Genomic DNA, 9,663 nt, shown 5'->3' with positions numbered 1-9,663 from the left:
GTCATCGTCATCAGAAGCTAGTATTATATATGCAATTTTATTATGTACCAAAGTTCGTGAATCAACTTCGTTTCATTCACATTTCCATTCACCCCCTAAGTTAGTTTCCATTGTACCCGAAAACCTTACGTCATTTGTGGGGAAGCTACCGTATTGATTTTGGCTAGCTAGTTTGTATTCAAAACACGAAGGCGAAGCCTAACTAAAGGAACCTCACACTCGAAGTGATACCAATTTGAGAAATCGTCTCCACGAGGCATGGTGGGAGAATCTAATGACGACTACACGATTTATGCGTTAGAGGGAGCAAGTGATATTGCTATCTCATTCTACCGCATGGCTGCGTCCCTTGGAGTGGCCGGCGCTGGCCCATCTTGTAGAGGAGCCATAATAATGTTACGCAGTGGTTAACCCTTCGTATGTATTAAGTGCGAATGAATTTAAACCCATGGTAATAAACAATGTATTTAAATTCGTTCGCACTGATCAAAGCTTAGAGGTATGAAATTCACTTACAATAATAGTAAAGAACTAATTAATTTAGATAGGTAACTATAACTGGTTCTAAAATAAGTTTGTAAATGATATTTATAAAACTATTTAGAGCACTAGTGACTATCATGGAATACTTAATAATTAACTTTAATTATTAACGTCTCTTTTCTATTACTAGAAACCAGGTTCAGTGCCAAGAAAAGCACTTACGGAACATTATTCTGTAGGTACTGCATTTTCTCAGTAGTGTAAAATAAATGTGAAAATGAACTCGCACCACGAACGTCCAGAAGTAGAAATAACAAATCTTATAATTGGACGTAGTTACGCAAAAACTTTTCAATCCAAAATAAAATCTCATTAAAATGAACGATTATTGTTTGTTGTGGGTTGGAACGTTTGTGCATATGTGCGTCCAATTATTTTGAGTTCACACTTCACAGTTCGCTTTGAGTAAGAGAACTAAAGTGAAACTACAATCTACAATTTTATAGCGCCTTAAGAAAATTGTGCTGCAATCGGAGAGCGAAAATATTGTTGTAGTTTTTAAGCAGGCGCTACTAGTTTAGTGCACTAGCCAACAGTTTTGAATAATTCACTGTTAGTTTTACTAGACTTATATCGACCGGTATATGGACCGTGATTACCTTTTGTATTGTTTTCGAGCTCCCGATATTTCGACGCAATTACAAAAACAAATACGAAAGATAATCACGGTTCATATCCCGGTCGATATGTCGGCGGCCGATCGTAAGATCAGGCATATCGTGAAATTCCTAGGCAAATCGTGAAACGTGAAAATCTTTGACTCGTTCCCTGAGTCGACGGAGCCCCGCTACGCGGGGCTCCTATTTCTGGGCAGTTTGCCCTTCGGGCATCTGAAGCAACCTAACGAACCTAATATCCTACCTATATATTGGTTTGATGTGACTATCGTCAAAACATTACACAGGAACATTACGATCTGCTTGATCGTACGATCGGCCTACGACAGATATAAGACAAGTGCACTAACTAATTGTAAGTTCAAATATAGGTTATTTTTGGAGATTCGATTTTATTGTATAGTATAATTATCTATGCGATTAATCGCATTAACTTTCCGGTAAATGAAACGAAAACCTATTTATCTTAGAATAACATCGAAACGTAATTGAAACTATTTGTTTCAATTAACACTTTGTTAGTTTTCCTACTTTTAAATTTAAGCTTTTAAGTCTAGCAAATAGCTTTTACTCTGTCGTCTAGTCTAGACTCTCGAACTTAATTTAAAAACTAATTAGTTACTAGTTACAGACAGGTACAATTAGAACTTTAGCCAAATGTCTAGAATGACACAATGATGGATTAGGAGATGTTACAGATATATTGAAAGATAAAGAGGTTTTATGATTCTAAAAGAACATTTTCCCATTTTGACCCGTTTATTTGATTGCTATTTTCTATAAATAACTTGTCATACACCAATATATGTATGATAATATGATTTTAACTCTACAGAGGGCTTCAATTGTATACTTTCTTCTCAATATAATAAGCTACTAAATTCAACGAGTTTCCAACTTTGAATACGTATAGGATGTGCTTAACGATGCTGCTTGGGTAAAGTTTTAAATAGGTCCCAAGATAATGCATAGTTAAATTTCACGACTCCGTGAGTATCATAAAATTCATAAATATTTGCAGCGAATGTTTTTATTTATTTCAATAACATGGGTGAGCTTTCCTGAAGACCGGGCAAAATGGAGAAGATTGAGTAGGAAAGCGGACCCTAGCGCTAGGCCGGGAAAACGCTAAGTTGAAGAAATTTAAGAAGAAGAAGAACATAGCTGAGTTTAAGGCAGTAAAGATATAGTACATTTTAATACAGGTGCTCAAAAACTGCTACTTTAAAAATAGGTTTCTGTTTAAGAACATGACGACTCGTTGTATAAGAATAAGGTATTTATTTATATGAGATTAACAATGCAGGCGGCGGTTATACTTAGCCCTGATATAATAGCCGTTTCTTAGTAGAAACGTAGGTACTTACATAGTTGTACCATGCATTGATTGGCACAACTTATGGATATAAGCGCGTAGTCCATTTGACCTCAGCGCGCGGTACATTGTTACACTAATCCTTAAATTATTGCATGAATACAAAAGTAGATACAATAGTAGATTGTACAACAAGGGCATAAAGCGACCCATTTTTACCCGAGGCAATTTTTTGGTCTGAGCGAAGCGAAGACCAAAATAGTAGACGAGGGTAAAAATGGACATTTATGCCCTTGTTGTACACTCTGCTTTTCACTTCGATTGCGAGGAAAATATACAAAAAATCAAATATTTTAGGTTATTTTAACGTATTTATTCAAGACTAAAGAAAACTGTTCTTGGGCCGGTCGGAGGCGCGGGGCACGCCGATCGGGAGAGCGCCGGTCGGGGGCGCGCCGGCAGGGCTGGCAGTTTGTATGGCAGAATTTGGAAGTCAATAAGGGTCGTAATAGATGATTTTACTTTATGCTCTAGAGCATAAAATGCGATTTTATGTCGTCTACGCACGACATTAAGGTGCACTTTTTGAGCATGAGAAGTGAAAAACGATTTTATCATACGAGCACAGATATTATACCTATAAAATACACCTTCCACCCGACAGGCCGACAACACAACTCAAGTAGAGACAATGCAACGTCATAAATACTGTGTATTGTTGAAGGGTATCACCGCAAAAAGTTGCAACAAAGATTTGGTACGACAATCAGATTGTCTTTTGTTCGTCGTGTTGTTCCGAGTGTAATGCTCTCTAAGTTTTAAAGATACAGTCCGGCTAATCTAACTCTGCAGGGGCATTCCACGAGACTGTCGCTTACATAACGCAATTCTTCTAATACTTCTGGAAATGCTGAGTAAGCGATATTGGGTCAGGTAATATTTCATGACTTGGCTAACAAATTGGCAGTATATTCTCGAGATTCACGTATTTTATTGAGGTAGCTGCCATACAAGGCAAAAGCGTTATGTAAGCGACAGTCTCGTGGAATGCCCCTGCACCGTCTTGAACAGATCAAAGTGGGGTGAAGTGACCTATGACGTCATATTTTCATGGAACTTGATATCGAAGATGATATTTCCACACTCTGTCATTGGAAATGCCATGCAGAGTTAGATTGGTCCGTCTCCGACTTTCGTTTTAGAATTAAGGTATGAGAATTTAATTGATGTTTCCAACAAGGCCAAATAATATGTATTCATTTGAAATGATAAAAATCTCGTGATATCGTGATAGCTGTTAAAAATATCAGTTTTTATTCTGGTTCTTCTAATATATCTTGTCTCCAAGAGATCACTTTTTTAGGGATAAGACCGCATATTGTTACCTACAATTATAAATTTCCACAAAATTCCTTCGTTTAACTTTTACTTATTGGAGCAATATTTATATTTTGTTTATGTTTATATAGCTATTTACCTATTATAAAAAAGTGGCCAAGTCCTCCAGTGGAAGAGGCCCGAATTTTAACGTAAAAATGCTATTAGATATATACTATACATATCATTCATTATTCATTAACATGAACACACGTCCGACTAAATAGGTAAATGAACTACACAAGGTCGCAAAAATTGTACTAATGTTCTTCTGTGGACTAAATAACCATGTTAATTTAAATAGGTAGGTAACTATGCCAATTAGGCATATGTATGAATAACTAGTTTTACGCTCTAGGAGATTTCGGTGGGAATAAAAGCGTCTGTAAATTGTTTTTCTCTGTACAGTAATATACTAGCACCTACTTAACCCATTCAGCGCTAATCACCACACGTTGTCGTTTTGCCTCTACGAATCATTTTCGCTACATACCGGGAAACCCATGTTACTCGTATCGACGTAGTGCTACGACACACGAACACGCTCCCAAAAATGCCGTTCGCATACAATCGTAGTTACATATAAAACTACATATTTAAATTATGTAAGTATAGGTACATAAAATTAAGTACGTAACATATTTCTATGTCTGGTTATCTTCTCAATCTCTCTGAAGCTCAAGAAGTTGTCGGTGGCCGAAAGTGTGCAAATTTCTTGGGACATATTATGTACTAAAATGTACAGTGGTAATACTAAACAAAATTAATAAGTAACTAGCTTACATCTAGAATAGGCCCTTGAGTTATTGTACCAAGGATGCTGGCGGCATTTCCTCCCTATATCGCAATGTTGAAACGTAATAAATATAAGAGCCTCGGTAGGGAGTACCATTTTGTACCATTTCGAGTTGAACCTCTAGTCCTTGGGGTCTCGGCGCGCACAAGTTGTTCGCAGAAATCGCGAAGCGTCTGGTTGACGTAACTGGTGACCGCAGAGAAGAGTTATGTAAGTACTAAATATCACTGATATAAGCTATACCAATCGCTATCGCTTTTCAGTGAAGGAAAACATCGCGATAAAATCGGACGAGTACCAAAAAGGTGTAGTTTCCCCTCTGAGTTAAAAGGTCAGATTGCAGGTCGCTGTCGTAAAAACTAGCGCCTGAGCCAAATCTTGAAATAAGGTTGCTAAGCGGACTCCAGTGTACCCAAATGAGCTGAGCAAACATTTCCGAATATTAGGAAGATGATAATGATGAATTTCTAATCAGTCCCGTGAATCCCAAATACCGAATTCCATATGGATTGCACAATACCAAATTCTCAGCTTCAGTTCTATGCAAATTATATTCAAACGCGAAATGCGAATATTTCGCACGGCCTGTATGTAGGCGATCACCTGGTATCCGACGTCCCACACGATTGTGACATGACATCTAGAACCGTATTCGACATGCTTAACGTAATTTCGTGACATGAATAGAGTTAGACCGAGCTGGCGGCCAATTTGATAGCGTAGACTGCGCGAGTGTTATTTAAACGTCACAATTTCATAGAAGTTTGACGTTTAAAATAACACTTGCACAGTCTGAGCTATCCATACCCATACCGCCGTGCCGATTCACATGGTATAAACTTCACTTTGTTTGAGCCAAAATATGTGTCCCGTGGTTTTCTAAAGGTTAAATTGTGAAAAACAGAGCTTGCTTAATATACCTACATAAGTGAATTCAGAAAATAACGTGATAAACGGCGCGATTCGGGAAATGAATTAGAGATTCACTAGATATGAAATAGTAAAGATATGTGGCGTTCCACGGCAAAAGGTACCTTATGGCCGCAATAATATTGGAGCGGCATTAATAATAGAGCGTAAGCGCCAACCGCCATAAGGTACCTTTTGCCGTGGAACGTCAGCTATCTTTACTATTTCATATCTAGTGCATCTCTAATTAATTTCCCGAATCGCGCCGAAAATATGCGATACCTAGGTATTTAAGCGATGTCACGTGATAATATTATGAATGTGTAATAGTGCCTGATCTATACAATGATAGGACTACAAAGAGTTTTTACCTGGGCCGGCCATCTTGAATTTCGTGTTTCATTCAGCAAATTTCGTCGGGAGGTCGGGAATTTCAAGGAGTGGCCCAAATTGCGTATTATAGTAAAAGCAGGATAGCTAAAAGTCTGGCATTAGACGTTGGAAGCCTTTGACTAAATAATTGAATTCGATGTAAAATTTTACGAGATCGGAGCGGCAGACAAAGCCAAACGCTTTGTGTAAAAGTAAACTTTAATTATAGGTCAGAATAAGTTAATAAATACCAAGTTGAGTGCGTAAAAAGGAGAGCAACAACACATTGAAATAAACTAAATAGATGTATTTTTCCGGGACTTTTCAACACTTATTACATAGGGTAGACCGGGGACAATAGAAGCACGTCATGATTGAAACAAGTAAAATTTCTCGAAAACTATAATACGTACGCGTCTGACGCAACACTCGGTACTCGCGGTCGGCCGTGTTTGAATCCTTGACCAGTAGGGCTCGAGCGATGGTTCGAGACAGGGGTGTCCACGAGCTAAACCAGTTTTTCACGGTAAAAAGTAAGAACTTCCGCTCTCGTATATTTTCTTATAACTTCGTTTACACTTGTATTTTGACTTATCAAATTATTTTGATATTTTAGTCAGGAATAAACGATTGTTTTTAATGGCCATTGATCAGCGTTCGAGCTTTTCTTATATAATATAATATTTGACTTTGAAGTGATAAACGAGGTGTGGGGACGATAGAAACAACTTGCTTGTGGACGATTGAAACGTTTCAATCGTCCTCGCGTTTTAATCGTCCCCAAAAGTAGCCGACTTCAAAATATAAGGAGGTTCTGTATTTGATGCACATATTTGTTCTATTGATGTTCACTATTATTTATGTAGTTTTTGACCTAGTTCATAAATTATGGATCTACGAAGTTTTTTTTAGAAATCTGCAGTTTTTTTATGTTTTTAACAGACTTAATAAAAAAGGAAGTTCCCAGTTTGACCCGTATGTTTGTATGTATGTTTGTTCGCGATATTTCGCGTTCGGCTAAACCGATTATGATGCGGTTTTCAGAAAAGTATTTGTTACATTCTGGAGAAGGTTTTGAAGGGAAGGACTGGAAGGAGGATCTCTGTTTGAACCGTATGTTGGTAGGCAGTGTTGGCCGAAAGTTAATGCAAATTGAAAATGTTGGCCATTAACCATTATAAATTGAATCTTAAACTGTAATCGTCCGTTACGGTTTAAGGTTCAATTTATAATGGTTAATGGGCAACATTTTCAATTTGCATTAACTTTCGGCCAACACTGTTGGTAGGTATACAATATTACAAATGGTTACTAACTCATGCAGCTGCTCTCGAAAATAATCATTTGGTGATTGTGATGAAAGCAAAAAAAATAAAATTTTAAATAAAAATATAATGAAACTTAGATAAAATCATATTTAAAAACTAACGGCCTTAAATAAAAACTGACAAACCAAAAATAATCCGTTCATTTAGGTACAGATTACATTTTAATCACTTTTTATAGTCGGTGACAAACCTTACGTAATAGTTATTCATTTTAGAGAGTTTAGGATTTTTTTCATTTGGCATATCGCCATGTTTTTGTTTAATAAAACTATTTAAACTGATTATTTTATTGCGTCTATTATTTCATTTTACATCCTGACGAGCAACACTCGATGTCACAGGGTAGGTACACGGAATGGTTGTGATTGAAACATTGTTATAGTTGAAACAAGCACTTTTGTATGAAACATGATTATGCTTTTTTCTGCGATTCTAATTCGTTATATTTTATAATTGCATTAAAACTACTTTGGTTAAGATAAATGTGTAATGTAGCAGCAACAAAGAAAACTGAAAGTCGTATACTTTTTCTTTTTCCCCGCGTGTTTTTATCGAGATGTTCAGATGCTCATAAATTGAGAAATATTTATTTTATGCTTGCGATCTTTTGATGAGCTCATTGTATGCAGAGGTAGTGATGAAAAAGATTAAAACAGATATAAGTACTTTCATTGTGCCGAAGATATTCGAGTGTTTCAATTGACCTTACATAGTGTTTCAATTGACAGTCATGTGAGGTCAATTGAACCATGCTGCCCCATTCTCTTTATAAAATTATTGTCAAAAAACTATGGATTATAGACCATCCAAATACATTTCATTTAGGAACCAGATAACTAACCTTGAAATATTTTGGGTGTACATCTTTCTACTCATAAAAGTATAACGGTTACAGGCGGTTAAAGGAAAATTGTTTCTATTGTCCCCGGTCTCCCCTACTATTGCATTTTATTCAAACGGCTTTAATCGCGAAAACAAACAGCGTAAAAATCCTCACCTTTACCAAGAAAAGCTCCAATAAGTTACCCTTGATATGTTGTACTATAGAACTTGTTTGAATAATCTAAAACGCTTTGAACTGGGCAAAGTAATTACCAAGTTAATAACTTGCATAAAATTAAATGTAAGATGCAACAGAATTTCAACAAGGCAAGGGGTAAGCGCGGGCATAAGTACGAGGGTTATTCTCATTTTAAACCTGTTTTTAACCGACTTAAGAGAGGGCGTAAAGCGAAATATGGCGCGCCACGCGAATCTTGCGACAGAAGATTACTTATGGCCATCGCGCGGGTTTTTACCTTTTATCTTAATTACCTGCTCTGAAAATATACTTCTGCTACTACTTCTTTTTTCTATTTAATGTTTTGCTAGCTACGAGTAAACTGAGGCATCTATAATCCTCCTTAGGCATCTATCCCACTTTTACCTTAGAGGAACATAATGTTTGCGAAAATACGTGTGGCTCGGACTAACAAAAAAACATATAATATGTCAAACGATTACAAACGATATCGTCCCATAGAAAATTTGAATTTCGTGCCATTTTCTACTGACAAAGTTGTTTGACAGACCAAGTATATCTCTAAACTTGTGACAAGAACGGCACGATACCGTATACTGGTTATAAATTATCTATGTTTTTCTGGATTTGGATAGGAAGAATAATATAGAAATTGCAGAATATGCTAGTAAACCCTCCATCGCACAATCTAAATGTTACAGATTTTCCCAACACGGAGCCTCACGGAGGATTCAAACAGATTTAGAGACAGAGACGCCTGGTACACTCTTGTTTGTGAAAATATAATGGGTTTGCAATGTTTGCATTAAGTAACAGACAAAGCCACTGGGGTATGATTAACCGGAAGATAACATTGTATAATACCGACCGATATAATCCTTGTTACTAATTTAGTAATTTAATACACTCTACTTGAGCTTCCCGGCATTCTAAGAGTCGATGGTAAGGGACCGGACGAAATGACATGACACTAATTCCGTTGAAGATGGGACGGGTGCTGGTGTGGGACGCCACCTGTGTAGACACCCTAGCCCCGTCTCATCTCCACGACACATCTGCTAAGGTCGGCGCGGCGACAGAAGACAGTGGGGAGACACTCCTGACTTCGGGTAAACTCGGCTCCGTTCGGCACAGCATTGCTCCGAGCATTTATTATGGTTGGCACCACTTGACGTCCTTTTGCATGCACGACCACAGATAAGATAATCACTTGAATTTTGACAACGATTAGAAAGGGATAGCATGCTGATTTGGCCCTGAATCGCTGTTAAACTCGGTTTTGTAGGAAGTGTCCTTTCCGTACGGTACGGTAGTACTATTATGTATTCTGTGACAGAAGCGGCCGAAGAATTAAAAATGTCTAAATATAGGGGTCTTAGCGCCGA

The sequence above is a fragment of the Cydia splendana genome, chromosome 15, assembly GCF_910591565.1.
Source record: "Cydia splendana chromosome 15, ilCydSple1.2, whole genome shotgun sequence".
NCBI lineage: Eukaryota > Metazoa > Arthropoda > Insecta > Lepidoptera > Tortricidae > Cydia > Cydia splendana.
The sequence above is the reverse complement of the archived record's forward strand: the minus strand, read 5'-3'. Positions refer to the sequence as shown.